The sequence below is a fragment of the Belonocnema kinseyi genome, chromosome 1 (assembly GCF_010883055.1).
Source record: "Belonocnema kinseyi isolate 2016_QV_RU_SX_M_011 chromosome 1, B_treatae_v1, whole genome shotgun sequence".
NCBI lineage: Eukaryota > Metazoa > Arthropoda > Insecta > Hymenoptera > Cynipidae > Belonocnema > Belonocnema kinseyi.
In genome coordinates this window covers 166,534,454-166,552,475 of record NC_046657.1, presented here as the reverse complement: position 1 = coordinate 166,552,475, position 18,022 = coordinate 166,534,454, and the positions used below count along the sequence as shown (strand labels likewise).

At 30.0% G+C, this 18,022-nt stretch overlaps 1 protein-coding gene across 3 annotated transcripts in view; it reads left to right on the top strand.

Annotated features, from left to right (window-relative positions):
* The window catches only part of LOC117167214 (F-box/LRR-repeat protein 4-like), a 140,155-nt gene that overhangs the window by 55,190 nt on the left and 66,943 nt on the right, over positions 1–18,022 (top strand). The window lies entirely within an intron of this gene.

Here is an 18,022-nt window from a genome sequence, read left to right as displayed (position 1 = left end):
GTGGACTGTGACTGCACCATATATCTAGTCTGGAGTGGTGCTGACTGAAAACAGATGATTTGGAGCGATTCGCGCGCCATTTGTTGGTCATTCTAAGGACTTTTTTGAATTACCCTCGTATCATTCGATTCAGAATTTTAAGAAACGTACGAATTCGTTAAACGTCAGAGTTTGAAATTTTGAAAATGCTCCATTTGAATTTTCATCTAATCGAAACATTTTATTGGGATAATTTCGAAATACACTTTATTTTTTTGTATAAAGTGGATCTTCTCCAAAGTTTTCTGACTTATCTTCGCCCAGTAAATTGCAAGATGTCTGTCTAAGACAATTTCCGGTAATAAACGTAGAATAGAGAAAAATTAACATTTTCAGATTTCAGCGCAAAAGTGAAGATTATTCTATTATTTTGAATGCGCGATTTTTCCATCTGTCTAAAATGCCACAATAAGATAACTCCTAAACTTATTCCCTTCTATTTCTATAACGACCGCCACACAGTTTTCTATTCTCCCAAAGAGAACGTGTTTTCAATATATTTAATTCCTTCTAATTGTACCGGTAACGCACCTCACAGACATATTTTTTATTCCTCAGAAGTGGTCATATTTTTATTTTATTTAATTCCTTCTAATAAGTTTACAAAATATGTGTAATAAATTGTTTTAATTCCTTCATGCGGAATGTAAATTCTGACATTTTAATTCTCACCAATTTAATTCTGCCTCTCTAGAGTTAAAATTATCTAAATTCACACATTTGCATAGATTTCTTTGTTGTATTTTTTAAGACGTTTAAATAAACTATTAGAATATAAAGAAATATAAATTTGAATATTTTTCGAATTTATAAGTTGCAAAAAGATTGAAAAATGGAGAAAAATAGGTTAAATAAATGCTTTCGTTACATTTTACTAAGTCGATTGAAAGGAATAGGATTTGCACTTTTTCTGTTCCCGTTGGGGGATTTTTACGAAGAAGAAAAATTGCGTATTCATAGGGATACAAATTCTTAATTTTTCTGAATTCAACGCTTGTTACCGGGTTGCCTGCTAGATTTGTCAGTCTAGCCAAAAGTATACATTAATAGGCACTGTCATAATCCACGGAATTCACAATTCATTCTGATCTTTAAGTTACAGAATCCCGTTATAATATGTTATTTCACCAGGAATTGCACACTGTAAACGGCACGTATTTATGAAATAGAATAAGAAGATATGACAGCATTTAAATGAAACTGCTCTATTCATCATAATGCGGGCAGTACATACATTTCTTTGGTGTACATGTACAGTGTACATCTTTTTAGGACGATTAGATGAAAGTTCAAATAGAGCATTTTCAACATTTCAAATTTTATTTCGACTTTTTGCTACTATTTTATGTAAAAAAAGCTCGTAATAATTATAACTTATGTGGATGCCTCAATTCGTGTCAGGAAATAATGTAGAAGGGATATGCGTAACATTGCAGTGATAATTAATAATAATAAAAACATGCTTAGTCTAAGTAACTCTGCTTTTTATAAGACTAATTTCCGGGCCTGTTATTATTATTTCACAATTAGAGAGTAATATTGCAACAGAAAACAATTTTTTGTGTATTTTGAGAAATTTGAGAAATTATTTCTCGACTCGTAATGATTATTTCAATAATTTACACAGTCATAAACATCTATAGACTTTTCATCTGCAAGTAATTGGAATGGAAGCTTCTAATGTGTCCCCTAAGGGTTTACATTTTTCTTGCACCTTTTTCTTTATGCCTTTACACACCCCCACACACTTACTTGGTGGTGGAAGGGGGACCTACAGTTTAAGGTGGGTTCCGAACCACCAAGAGCAACAGCTTTAAGTACTTAGAGAAAAAACTTTTTCTCTAGAGGTACCGATCCCACGACTCTCCGGAGATGAACAACCATCGCCCCACTTTCATCTACAAGTATATATACCTATCTAAACAACTTTTAGCAAATAAATATGAAAAACAGAGGTCAAGGAAGTATCTGCACGGAGTAAATTGAAGGAAAGTAACTACCAATCTTGGCAGAAGTTGCGAAAATTTGCTAAAAATACTTCTCTGACGTTTAACGGATTTGCACGTTTCGTGAAATTCTGAATCGACCATATATACTTTTAGGAGTCACTTTTTTCATTAAAAATGGTATTCATAGTTTATCTTTTATTCATAAAAGTTAACATAAAAAGTAAAAAAAATGGGATTTTTGGGGCTAAAGACACAAACTACGAAAACAAAAATGCACGGAATTTATTCACCCACATAAGAGCTCCAAATTCGTTAATAATCATTTTTTGTGGAACGTTTTGTTTTTATTTGAAGCTTTGTTTAAATCTTTAAAAAACATTGAAAACAAAAAATTAAAATTTTTTACTAACAAAATACTTTATTTATAGAAGGCATATCATGAACTGTAATAATATAAATTGATTGAAGCGATACATTTTTCAAGGTAGCTGGGAATAAAATTTAGAGCAAAATAAGGGACAAAAATACTAAATTATTCATTATAAATAAAATGTGTACTTTATTTTGCAATAACTGAATAAGCAATCCCGGGCCGAGATACAAAAATAAATTTAATATGCATTTGATATAATAGTTTTAAAAATAATGTAGAAAAGTTTGCATTTTGGAAAAAATCGAGGGCGAAGAACAAGATACGTGATGAGAATGTGTTCGTTAAAGCCGAAGGAGCTTCAACAAAAGTGAATTTGCAATAGCCAAATCACAGTTTTGTCGATGCTTTGGCTTTTAATTTTAAAAAGTTTGTGCACAAATGTTGGAAAGTACAAAGACCGAGCATGCAGCGTGAAGTAAATACATGATCGAGCGCAAAGCGCAAGAACCACAACTGGCGCACCCTATAGACGCGCTGCAACTTGGAAGCGATAAGAATGTGCCTGCGCAGCGGGAAGATTGTTTTTTGCCTAAGAGTTAATTTCTTTTCATGTTTTTTATTATTTTTCAAGAATGAAAAACTTGTCACACCAATAGACTGCAAGTTTTCAAGTAATTTTACCGCGACGATTTAAGCCTTGATTTAAATAAGTATTTCATAATAACAACATTAAAAAATAACAAAAAATGCTAAAATTATAATAAAATAACAATTTGTTATAGTAAATTATAGCAAAATATAGTCATATTTTACAATTTCCAAAATAATGAAATATATCCTTTGACCCGAACTCTTGAAATGTAAGCTAATAATATGTTTTAGAGAAAATTTCGACTAATAAGTAGTCATTTTAATATAAAAATGGAATTTAAACTTAACAATTACCAAAATAATGAAATACAGCCGATAATTAGTCGGGATTTTGTAAAAAATATAATGAGTTGCCCCCTTTAATATTTGTAAGCGAAAATGGAGTCATACTTTTTACATAAATAAGTTGATCTGGAAAATCCCTCAAGATACGTATAGGCATTATCAAAAGTTAACATATGTAAAAAATCAAGATATTAGCGGGCGAACATAAAAATACATTTAGGTGTCCTATACATTTTTAATAAATAAATATATTATGGATTGAATCGGAAGCAAATGAATTAAAAATTCCGTAATGAAGTTGATGACAAGAATATTCCTTTCCCTTTTACTGTTTCATTGTGAATAATTTATTATTCATTTAAAAAATATTTTCTATAATAGAATCCAAAACATGCATTAGGGAATTTCATAAGAATAATATGGGTGAAAAGAAATTAGAGGACACTTTTTGCATTATTGGAATTACTTATAGGATTACAAGTGTAAATCGTAGATATTATTGGATATTCTTTTCACTCTTTCTATTTCAATCCAACATATATTTATTTGTTTAAACAATATAATCTTTTTGGGGCGCCTTGGCATGGCTTAGGGGACGCCAACCTAGGGGGCGCAGTCAACAGTCCGCCACTGGCTACGATCGGTAGTTACTGGCCTTAAATTTACTCCATGCAGACACTTCATTAAACTCTGTTTTTTCATATTTATTTAAGAAAAATTGTTTAGATTGGTACATACACTTGTATATGAAAAGTCAATAGATGTTATTAATGTTGTAAATTTGTGAAATAATCATTACGAGCCGAGAAATTAGTCTTCAAAAGTAAGGTTACTTTGACTAAGCACATTGTTAATTTAAGAAATTTTTATTGCAATTTCAAAACACTATAGACATAGAGCATTCTTTTTTGAATCCAGAAATACCATACAAGTCATATTCTTCATTGTACTTTTGAAGAAAATAGAGTGCAACGATGACCTTACAAAAGCTAATGTCTCCAGCCCTCTTATAGTTTCATCGTCTCTTGAAACATTGGGGAGAACGGAGAGAACTTCCATATGCGCATGCGCGGAAATCAGATCAGGTTAGGTACTCGTTACTCGTATCGTATGCGACTTTTCCGCAAGTTTCGAATTATTTTGAAATTTTATTTAGCGTTTCTCAACGTTTCTCAGTGTTTCTACAGTAAAATTGTGATATTGGTGAAAATATTAACAATTGTTGCTCTGAATACTTCAAAATGCCTTAGTCTATTAATTATAACTGATAAGTATATATTAAATTAATATAGGAAAACTGGGGTTTTAAAATTCTTAATCATGTAACTCTATTTGCTGTAAAACTCAATTTTTTCCATACATTTTTATTATTTAATTTGAGGGGAAATTATCAAAACGTATCGCAGTAGTTAATTAATTATTTAATTAACGACTAATTGAGAAAATGTACATTGATTTTCAATTTCATTATATGCATATTGAATTTTCCCGCCACCGTCTTTGAAACATTGCAATGTTTCACCAGGCCTTGAAAGTTTCATCAAACTTTTCATTGAACCAAAGTATCATGAAATTTTACAACCCTAAATGATTTCCACACAATGTTTACATTTTTATAATGTCGAATACACAAACTAGTTTCTGCTCACTATTTTAAAACATAACTTTATCTAAAAACAAGTAAATAATTAATTATATTTTAAAAACTTATCTTATTACCACGTTTTATTTATCTCCTAATCTAAATCGTCCGGCTTCGGTAGCACTGCCAAAATGAACGTTCACGTTAGACAGGCTGTCCGATGTCTGGGTAAATTAAAACATTCTGCATCGTAGTTTGGACATATTAAAAATCTCTAAATACGCAATAAATTAAATTTTCCAAGGAGTTCAAAAATTTTGAGTCACTTTCGTTTGAAAAAGGCAGCTATTTCAGTCAAAACGTAACTAAAGTAAGTCATAACTTTTCAGAATAAAAATCTGTACGTTCTATTTTCTAGCACAGAAAACACCTCACATACCCAAAATGTCCGGAGACTGGTACACTTACCCTAAACCGCTTAGAAGAATTTTAATTTGAAATTATTCAGTTCGAAAGCAAATTCTAAAATTGGTTTATTTTGGCGTCCGTCAATTTAAAGATAATAAATTTTGAAACTCGAATTTTAAATTAAAAATTTTATTTCAATTAATTAATTAATTTTAATTCTTGACAGTTGCCAGTTTAGAACTTCACATGTTCTACAAATTGAATGTTTACAATTTCAAATGGTACCAAATTTGGACAACCTCAAATTCGTTTACTAATTTTCCGTTTGTAATTATTTTTGAATATTCCGAAAGTTATAATTGTTTAATATTGAAAGCTTGAACGTTTTTTGTATTGTGCAAGTTAATAAAATAGTGCGTTGGAATTTTATGAAATGCAAAAAAATATATCAGCAAGGGCCCGTTCATGTTTGCATAACTAGTGAAGTTTTATTTTTATTCTAAATTGATAATGTAATTCGAAGCACCCTGCTAGAAGTAGAATGATCGAAAAAGATAGAAATCAGGGGGTGGCTTAAAAACTAGACGTTAATTTAATTTGACATAGAGATAGAAGAGGTAGACGTTGATAGATGTGAGATAACAGGGTGGCGACTTGACCGGGAAACCGGGAAATGGGCTGGAATTTATTTTAAAACCCGGCAATTTACTTCTGATCATAGTAAATTCAAGTTTTCATCATTTAAATAATAATTGTTAATTTAGAAAAGTGATTTTTACTTGATCTCCAGTCGCAGGAAATGTGAGTGTTTTTATTAGGTAACGGATTTATTTACTTATTTACGGTTTATAGATCTTCGATTTTTTAGATCATCTCCATTTACTCTAATTAAGGGCATGTGATACTTCGTCGTGTGGTCAATCGGGTACAGTTCCTCCAGCCTTTTTTCTACAAAAATAAAAATTTTTAAAAACTAAATTCGGAGATGCTATAAAATATCATAACGGGCGTCCGCGGACTCTTTATTGAGGGACAATAAGAAACAAAAATTTATTGTGCTAAATAAAAATTTTATGCATTATTTTGAGGTTACGTCTTTTTTCATCTCTGCCTTTCCGATAATTTGAAAATTGTTGATGAAATAAACTTTTTTAATTGCCTGCAACAAGGTTAGCTCCGGGAGATTACTTACTATGTTTATTTGTAAGTCCAAAGTTTTCGGCCAAAAATATTGTGTAGTTTGGAAGTAACGCTCGGGAGAATTTTAACACACATAATCTCGAAATATACACACGTTGTTAGCAGAATCAAAATTTGACGACAAAATATTTCTTATCCTATGCAAAAAGCCGGTAGAACCTAAAACTGGTAAAATCGACAATTTTCTAAGTATCACATGCCCTTAAGTTATCATTTATTATTGTCCAAGAGTAATTATTTGTGTTGACATTGATAGTTGTTCTCATGCATCCAAAGACTTCGTATATTGGAATAAGAAATGAAGAATATACTTTAAGAGACTTATATTAATAAACTTATTTGCTCACGTACAACTATGATTTAATGCGCTTGACTTAAACTAGAAACTATATAATTTATACCGTGAAAACTTGAGAAATGACCGCTTTATTTTTATCGATTAAAAAGATATCTTATAATATGACTTAAAGAATTTAACGTTCCTTGAGCCTGATTTCGTACGTATTTAAATATATCTATACTTTAGAAGATAATTTAAAAATTTTCCACTAAAAGAAAAATCTGTAGCAATTTTTTGCTCCGTGAGCTTCTTTCACTGACTTAAGTTTGATAATCGAACTGACGATACTCCAAACCAAAGGAACAATCATTTTCTCAGTTAAAAAAATTAGTCTATCCAACGGGTATTTTTAAAATAATTATAATTTAGATTGAGAATAAAGGAGTTTAAAAATATCCCTGTTTCAGGTCAGAGTTTTTCACTATTTTCAAGTTCTCCTTCCAAATTCTAGATAAAGAAATCACTCCAAGCAGTTTTTATAGTAGAAGTGGTATTTCAAAGAAAAAATATTTCTGAATTATAATTGAAAATTTTGTTATATTGTTCGTTCAAATTCATCATTTCTTAGTTCAAATTCAACTACTTCGTTGAAAATTAAAGTTTTTTGTTAAACATTTTTTTTGTTTTGAAAATTCATAACTTTAATGGAGAATTTGTCCCTGGTTGTAAATAATTGTTCATAATTAACTTTTTTTAACTGAAAATTTAACTATTTCAGTAGAAAATTTAACTATTTTTCTGAAAACCCACATTTTTTGTTTGTTAAAAAATAGATTTTTAACAGATAATTTGACTATTCCATTTTTTGTTTGAGAATTTTTTAAAATGAAAATTAAACTATTTGTGTAAAGATTGAAATTAGTTATTTGAAAATAAAACTATTTTTTTCGAAAATTTATGTATTTTAATTTCTCCAACCGAAAATTTAACTGTTCCATTTTTTATTGAAAATTAATCTTTCTTGGTTCAAAATTCAACGGTTTCGATGAAAATTGGTCCTTTTTATTGAAAATGCAACTGTATAGTTGAAAATCCACGTATTTTTGGAGTTTGGAGTGAAGCATTTTAGTTCGATTTTTTAAACAAATTGTGCTTTAATCATTGTATTAAAAAGTAGTCATCATCAAGAGTATCATCATTTTGGTTTTGAAATTAATAATATTAACATTTTAGCTAGACAAATTAATACACATAAAAGAAGATTGATTGAATCCATGTTTATCAATCAATATATTAAAATTTCTATTAATTTAAAATCAGAAATGTTAAATATCAATAAAATTTAGCAAAGCATTATATAATGAAAAGTTTTTTTAAAATTAAAATAAATATAAATTTAGAATTATCAAAATATAAATTTGGCGGTTTTTTATTTGTGATGTCAGTTTAATATTAGCCTTATGTTTTACTTATTTGAAACTAGCTTTATCTCTAACGCACTGTATAGTCGAACGTCCGTCCAAAACAAAACACAGTGTCAGTTCAAAAACTGTAGTTTTTACAAATTTGAGACCTCCGTACGATTTCTGAGGTTTTAATTTCATTTCAACACTAATTTTTATAAATGACTACTTTTTAATACAATGATTAAAGCACAATTTCTTTAAAGAATCAAACTAAACTGCTTCAATCCAAAAATTAACTAACGTGACGCAATCAGAATTTGAAATTCCTTATGGATAGAATTTTCACTACAGGTAATAAATAAAATATTATTGTTAGATAGTTTCTAAAAAAATGCACCCAAAAGCAATTTTATATTAATTTTTAAAAATTTCCACTTAGGTGATAATTAACTTAGAAGAAGATCTCCAATAAGGTCGAAACGTAAGGAATATTTTGGTAAATACGTAATGATTCGTTGAACATCAGAATCCTTCGTCTTATTGTATTATGACCGTATGACCAAATTAATTTTTATTAATGAAGAATAACTACGTTAAATGAATGAATTCTTAAATAACATGATGAACCTTTAGCCTCGAAAATTAATTTTCAACAAAAGAGTTTAACTTTCAACAAAACTTTCTACCAAAAAATCCATTTTTAAACATAATAAGTGGATTTTCAACGAAATAGTTGAATTTTTAATAAAAAAAGAACAAATTTTCATCGAAACAGTTGAATTTGTAAATAAGAAAGATTAATTTTCAATGAAAAATGGAACAGTTAAATTTTCAGTTAAAGAAATTAAAGTACAGAAATTTTCAAAAAAATAGTTTTATTTTTAAGTAACAAATTTCAGTCTTTACACAAATAGTTGAATTTTCATCCGAATAATATAAATGGTAAACCAAAAATAGAATAGTGAAATTATCTGTAAAAAATCTCATTTTTAACAAAGGAAAAATACGGATTTTCAGAAAAATAGTTAAATTTTCTACTGGAATAGTTAAATTTTTATTTAAAAAAAAATGATGATGAACAATCACTTACATCCAGGGACGACTTCTCCATTAAAATTATGAATCTTCAAAAAAAAAAAATAATTTTTAACAAAAAAGTTTAATTTTAAACGAAGTAGTTGAATTTTTACTGAGAAATCATGAACTTGCACGAACGATATAACAATATTTTCAATTAAAATTCAGAAATATTTTTTCTTTGAAATACTACTTCTAGTTTAAAACCTGCTTGAAGGGCTTTCTTTATCTAAAATTTGGAAGGAGAACTTTCAAATAGTGACAAACTCTGACCTGAAACAGGGATATTTTCAAATTCCTTTATTCTTAATCCAAATTATAATTCTTTTTAAAAATTTCCGTTCCATATCAAAGATTCCATGTTCCAAGTAAAATTATATTTTTTAACGGAAACTCCCTGTCCAAAAATAAAAACGATCAATCAATTTTTTTTTTTTAAACGAAAAAAATGATTTTTTGTTTTGTTTTGAATATCATCAGTTCATTTAGCAAACTTAAGTCACCGACCAAAAGCTCACGGAGCAAAAAATTGCAAAAGATTTCTCTTTCAATGGAATTGTTTAACTTATCTTTTAAGGCCATGTGACGAGTGGGTCACGTGACCAGATTCCTACCTTACCACCACTTTTTTATTTTCCAACTTATTTTCACATGCATCGACACATCGAGTTGAAAATTTGGGATACTAAACAAGAAGCACTAAGAATGATGCGTCTGGTCCTTAATTTGTGTAATCATGAAATAAATTTTTTGTTGCAAATAACTTTTTTTTGCTTATTTCATAAAAATTAAAATTTAGGACCAGATCCATCTTTCTTAGTGCTTCTTATTTATAATCCTAAATTTTCAACTCGATGTGGCGCTTCGTTTGAAAATGAGTTGGGAAATAAAAAAATTGGCGGTAAGGTAGAATTCTGGTCACGTGACCCACTCGTCACATGGCCTTAAAGTATAGACATATTTAAAACATACGAAATCAGACTCAAAGAACGTTAAATTCTTTAAATCATATTAAGATATCTTTTTAATCCACAAAAAGAAAGCGGTCATTTCTCGGTTTTTCACGGTAAAATTTTAATATTTTCTAGTTTATGTCAAGCGCATTAAGTCATAGTTGCATGTGAAAAAATAAATTTATTAATATAAGTCTCTTAAAGAATATTCTTAATTGCTTATTGCAATGAAAAGTCTTTGGATGCAGGAGAACAACTACTTATGTCAACAAAAATAAATACTCTTGGACAATAATAAATTATAATTTAATTACAGTAAATTGAGGTGATATAAGAAATTAAAGATCTATAAACCATAAATAAATTCGTTAACTAATAAAAAGACTCACATTTCCTGCGGCTGTGGATCGAGTAAAAATCACTTTTCTAAAATGACAATTATTATTTAAATGATGAAAACTTGAATTTTACTGAGATCAGAAGTAAATTCCCGGGTTTCAAAATAAATTTCAGGTAATTTCCCAGTTTCCCTGTTAAGTCGCCACGCCGTTATCCCACAGCTAATAACGTCTATCTTTTCTGTCTCTATGTCCATCTAAATTAACGTCTAGTTTTTTACCCATCCCATGATTTCTATCTTTTTCAATCATTCGACTTCCAGCAGGGTGTTTCGAATTACATTATCAATTGAAAATTTAAAAAATCTTCACTAGTTATGCAAACATCAACGGGCCATTGCTGAAATATTTTTTTGCATTTTATCAAATGTCAACGCACTATTTTATTAACTTCAACAATACAAAAAACTTTCAAGCTTTCAATGTTAAACAATTATAACTTTCAGAATATTCCAAAATAATTACAAACTGAAAATTAGTAAACAAATTTAAGCTTTTCCAAATTTGGTACCACTTGAAATTGGAGAAATGCATCGATAATTAATATATCCAAAGATTTTCAAATTAGAAACATTAAAAATGTAACATATTCAAATTAATCATTTATAACAACACAATGAGTTTATGTGAAGTTCTAAACTGGGCTACTGTCAAAAATTAAAATTTTTGGTATGTGTGCTGTTTTCTGTGCCAGAAAATAGACGTACACATTTTGATTCTGAAAAGTTATGACTTCAGTTAAGTTTTGACTGAAATGGCTGTCCAAAAAAACGGAAGATAAAGTTTACATCGATTTAAGGTGAAAGATTCACCGCTACAAAAATTAACCTTGTCGTATAAACTTTACATGAATAGAAGATAATTTTCGGTTTTTAACCTTGCCTGGATAATCTGTCGCCTTATAATTGCTCCATTTTTATTCGAGATGTAGCGAGGATTGCGACGCCAGCGCTATCTATCGTCGTTTAACTTCATTGTATGGGAGAGAAACGGGGATTCCCATCTGTCAGTTGCTTTTTGCTTTTTTTTTGTCCTTTTAAATCTGGTGTCCCGATTTAGAACTCGAATTAACTCATACATTGCCCGTTTACTATTGCTGTTAAGGACGCCGTAGCAGACGACAGCTTTTATTCCATCGTAGGATAAACTTTCGCCAAATAGCATGTGAACTTTATCAGCGGGAAATTTTACATTCAACAAAATTTAACTTCAGTTTTTTCTGTGTGCCTTTTCCAAACGAGAGTGACTCAAAATTTTCGAACTCTTTGGAAAATTTAATTTATTTATTGCGTATTTATGGATTTTTAATCTGTCCAACTAAGATGCAGAATGTTTTACTATAATTTACCCAGAGATCGGACAGCCTGTCAAGCATGAACATCCATCTAGGCAGTGCTACCGAAGTCGGACGATTAAGATTAGGAGATAAATAAAACGTAGTAATAAGATGAGTTTTTAAATTTTAATTAATCATTTACTTTTTTCTAGATAGAGTTATGATTTAAAATTGTGAAAGGAAATTATTTTGTGTATTCGACATTATAAAAATGTAAACATTGTCTTGAAATCATTACCTGCCTAACCTCGACTTGAGAAGCATTAACTTGACTTTTATCCAATTTGGTTTAGAACTTAGATAGATGGAGAAAGTTACTGAATTTCCGATTACGATTTGAAATAAATTATTCATAATATTTTACATTGTGAAGTAGGTTCATGTTTAAAAGTGATAATATAAACATGAAATATTTTGAATTTCTAACCTCCCTAACCTATGAGTATATAATATAGATAAAATTGTACATTTTTGTTAAATTTTTTCTATAATTTCAATTAATTGATTTAAAACGTATTTTCTATCAAACATACTTACATTTAGTATTTTAAATTAGTATATTATTGAGCCAATTTGCTTCAAATAGAAATTTGTGATACATAAAAATACTGTTCAACCACCTGTATCTTCTTAAACTTTCTCCAGAAAACCTTTTTTCCTTATAAAATGGAATTCGACTTGAAAAAAGGTTGCAAAAATAACTTTATAAATAAACATAGAGTCCGAAAATGTGAATTTTTTTTCGAAAAATGTTCGAATTTCAACATATTTAATTTAAAGCTTCAAAGCCTCAATTCTTTGGTAAACCTTCAAATCTTCTAGTATTCAAAACTGAATAGTTGTAAATTAAACGCCCAAATTGAATCATTTGAATTGAGGCCTTTAAAATTCGAAAAATTAATCGTTTTTAGCTTTAAGAATAAAATAATTTTAATGTGGAAAGAAACCCCATTTAAAGTACTTCTTATAGTTAGGTAGTATACATATATCCTTCATTTTTATAAAAATTCGAATATATAACATAAATCACTAGAAATATTCAAAGACGTTAGAGAATTAGCATGCATTTTTTATCGTTTTATTTTTAAGTTTATGATCGAAACATTTTACAGAAGCGCTTTTTTTAATTTTACGTATTGATAGCTTATTTAAAATTGGTTGAAAATACCAAATTAGAAATTAATACTACTACATTTCCTTAAGCGAACACCTAATTTTTAATACAAAATAAACATTTGAAAAAGTACTCTTCGGCGAAATAGTTAAATTTTCAAACAAAAAAGATCAATCCTAAATGAAAAAAATGTAAAAGTTAATGTTCTAATCTAAAAACATTTTGATTTTATATAAAAACGCGTTAAATTCATAAAAAATTAAAAAAATTAAACAAAATATTTGAAGCCACAACCCAAAAATTTTAATCTTCAACCAGCCATATTTTTAAAAAACCAAAAATTGAATATATATATATATATTTCATGTTTCTGGTTTAAAATTCAACTATTCCAGTCAAAGACTTACTTTTTTAAATTTATTTATTGGTATTTATTATTTTTATTAATTTTTTAACTGAAAATTTAAGTGTTCGATTTTTTATCAGAAATTGGGCTTTTTTCGATACAAATTTAATATTCTTGGTTGAAAAGTGATTCTATTTTTCGTTGAAAATTGATCTGTTCAAGTTAAAAATTCTACTATTTGTAGAAAAACCGTCTTTTTTGAAAAAATAGTACTCTCACTAGCTGAAAATCAGTCTTTTTGGTTAACAATTAATTTCTTTGGTTTAAAATTTAAATATTTTGATGACGATTCTTCTTTTTTGGAAGAATAGTACTTTCATTAGTTGAAAATCAGTCTCTCTGATTAAAGATTAAATTCCTTGGTTCAAAATTTAAATATTTGGTTGAAAATTAGTTTATTTTTTAGTTGAAAATTGATCTTTTTAGTTGGAAATTCATGTATTTGGTTATAAATTATATTTTTTAGTTGAAGATTAATCATTTTAGTTGTAAACTCACTTTAACTACTACAATTTTTGTTGAAAATTTACCTCTTTTGATAGAAATAATCTTTTTTGTTAGTAAATTACCTATTTTGTAGAAAAGTGAACTTTTTTTCGAGAAATCATAATTGTGCATAAAAATTAATTTCTTTGGTTGAAAATTTGTTTTTTTTTTTTTTGTTTAAAATTTTATTTTCTAACTGGAAATTGAACTATTTTATTGAGGATTTATTCTTTCTTTAAAAATTTATTGTTTTTACTGGAAATTGAATTCTTCTATTTTTGGTGGAAAAATCATATTTTTTATAAAAAATACCTACTTTTTTGATGAAAATTGTCCAACAAGGAAGAAAGCGTTTGTCTGATGATGTTTTATTTTTCAAAATGTCAACGCTTTTTTTTATTAATATGCCCAGGACTCTGTGAATTGCGTATCGGTCATTTGCAGAGTCAGAAAGTTAAAACCGAATCGGTTTGCGACTATGTGCATCGGTCATTTTCTCAAACAGCTTCGAATCTGCCATGTACTGCAATATCCATTTCAAGCAAGGTTATTTATAATCGGTTTCTTTATTTTTGAATGAGACCGACTTTTTTGAAATTGAAATTTTGAAATTCCCGTCAGCCACACATGTTTTGTGCTACATGTTTTCTCCTACCCAAGCAGCACCGCAGATACTAAATATCTGTTAGGGTGCTTGGGGCGACTAACTTTCCAATATAAATTTGTAATGGTGACTAGATATTTAATTATTTTATTTCAGCATGTTTACATTTGTCTTCAAATAATGTAATTCAAAGGAGAATTGTACAAAGTATTTATGTCTGCAAACTTTCAACATTCTTCTCATCATCGCCTAACAATATTACCTATCTTGATGACACGCAGGTACTTGAACGGTGAAAACTGTAAACGCCAACCTAAACCCCGACTTAAAGCCTTGTGACGAGAGGGTCACGTGACCAAACCTGGTATTCGATTTTTCTTTCCCAACTTATGTCTAAAAGAAATGAGGTATCGCTCTGAAAGTTTGGGAAATGAAAGAGGAGGTACTAAAGTCCATGTCTTTGCTTTGTTCCGGTGGAAATTTTAAGACAAAATTTTTTTCGAAGAAAATACCAGTGGAAGTTTTCTTTCCCAACTTACGTCCACACGGAATGAGATATCGTGTACAAATTTGGCACGATAAATAGAAGGCATGCAAGAATTTGTCATTGGTCCTAAATAATTACAATAGTGAAAAAAGTTTTTTTTTTTAAATTTTTATTTTGGAGAAATACCGACCGTGCTGTCGTTAAACCCTGCAAGCATGGACATGGAAAACACAGGACTAGGCATGCCATCCTAACTTGGCGAGCGGGGTTGAATCCACGGGAGGGGGGAGAATTCCATGAGTGGGGAGAGCCACCATCTACGATGTGTCATTTGATTATGCGCACGAGCAATTTTGCCGACAAACTGTGCATGAAAATATAAACATGTGGGCGCTGCCATGTTTGTCGCGGGACATCAAAAGGTGGCGGACCTCCCCCCTCATTGCATCACCCCCGCAATGGCATGCCTAGTTCCTTGTTTCCTATGTCCATGCATGCAAGCAAAAATGCTCGTGCGCATAATCAAATGCACATCGTAGGTGGCGGCTCTCCCCACTCATAGAATTCTCCCCCCTCCCGTGGATTCAACCCCGCTCGCCGAACTTAGGATGGCATGTCTGGTCCCTTGTTTCCTATGTCCATGCCCTGCAAGCAATTTGCAATGTTGTCAATGGGCTAGTTAGGGGCCATCCATAAATTACGTAACACTTCATAGGGGGGGGGGGGGTCCAGCGCAGTGTTATACAATGGCGAAAAACTACAGGGAAAAGTCGGAAAAAGCGTTACATAAGGGAGGGGGGGGGGGTCAAAATGGTCGGGAAATTGCGTTACATAATTTATGGATGGCCCCTTATGAGGTTTATATTTATCAAAGTGGGACAAAACAACAAAAATCGCTTACGAACATTATGCACTAACAATGCAAAAACTAATGTTTGCAGTTGAAATGCAAATAAACATATTTGGTCTGACATACGTATCGATCTGGTATCAGCTGTATCAAAGCAGCACTAGCGCAAGGCCACAAACGATCTTTTAATATTTATTCCATATTTATTCCATATTTATTCAATATGGGTGAAAAAATATTGATCTTAGGGCTGACTTGATCAGCTGTTACACTCATCACATGGCCTTAAAGTCTTAAAACTTAGAGACTTAAAGTAAATTTTAAAACTTAAACATATCAACGTAGTAGGCTCAAATTCAATTTCGAATATTGTACTTAACACATATAATATTTAGTTTTAGTATAACATATCTGAATTTATTGATACGGAATAGGATTCAGACTTCTAAATTATATTTCATTTCTGCAACGTACATTTCTACGTTGTGCATGATGTTAATAAATTGCTATCTGCAAAAAGTATCGCCCAATATTTCTATACATCATATGCACAATGTAAAAAACGCTGATACTAAAATATTCAACATTCCACATTTGTACAAAAAAGAAAAGCTTTGTACAATTCTTTTTTTAATTACATTCATTGTCAAAAAATGTAAAAATAATAAAATATAATAATGAAAACTCTGGTCACTATTACAAACGTATATTGAAAAGTTAGTCACCCGAAGCACCCTGTCAGATATACCGTATCTGCGGTGCTGCTTGGGTCTGAGAGGAGAGTGTTAAGCACGCGTCTACCACCACTCTCGCTCTCCAGCCGAAACAATGGTAAGCGCAAAACATGTGTGGCTGGCGGGAATTTCCCCAGCTTGGGCATGTCTGGTCTAAACATTAAAAGAAATCATGTGCAGGTCTACTAGATTCCTTTTTCTATTTCATTTATTAGTCTTTCACGGCATATAGTCCGGGAGCGAAGAACCGTTTGGTCCGCGGAAATAGGTCCCCGGAATTTTTAAAATGGATATTGTGCAAAATGATCTCCTGAATCCAACGTTATGAGGTGCTTTCGCGAACTGACAGTCGTTCTCGAGATATTGTTAATTAAACATTTTTACATAATTTATGCTATATCTTGGAAAATTATCGACATATTAGGAAATTTTCTCTTGAAACTGTTTGGTCTTATTGAAATAAACAATTTTTGTCATGTGCAATTTTTTGTCTGCCTCATAGTTTTTGCAAAAAACGCAAAAAAAGTGTAATATAATAATCTATTTGTATGCATTGTTTATGGGTCTTTTGAAGATTTGTCTTCAGAATTTGCTTGATTGTGTTCAGACGCATAAATTTTCCTTGGCACATTCTCGTATCTGATTGATAGTTTATATAAAAAAACCGCAAACAAGATTTGCAACAAGGTTTCTTTGAACCCGATTGTAACCGACATTTATTAACATTTTCACACTTTGTTTTCTCATTTTGCTAAAAAAACCATAGAGGGAAAAAGTTTGTTTAAGACTTTTTTTCGTATCTCGAATAGTTTATTTAAAAATAAAAAAATAAAGTTAAAGGAAAAAATACCGTTAAATATCAACAGGGGGAGTAAATATTAACCGATTTTTGTCCACCTTTTTTTGATTTTCTTGAAATAATATAACGAGGCTAATTCAGCCTATTGAAACTAAATTAATTAATATTGTACAAAATGTTGATTTTCTCCGATGGCTCCAATTTTAAACAATGGGAAGGGCGGACCAGGCAAGAAAGCATCCACTCGAGCGGCACTAATCAGCTAGCCATAGGGAGCCGCACTAAGAAAGCAAAAGGTCCAAATATCTTACCATTGTTACAAGAGTGTCGATTGAGAAAAATCAAAATGTGTACAATATTAATTAATCTAATTTCAATAGGCTGAATTATCCTCGTTATATTATTTCGAGAAAATCAAAAAAAGGTTGAAAAAAATCGGTTAATATCTTTACTCCCCCTGTTGAAATTTAACTATATATTTTCCTTTAACTTAATTATTTTGTTGTAAATAAACTTTTCGAGATTCGGAAAACAGTCTTAGACCAAATTTTTCCTTCTATGGTTTCAAAGAAACCTTGTTGCAAATCTTGTTTGCGATTTTTTTT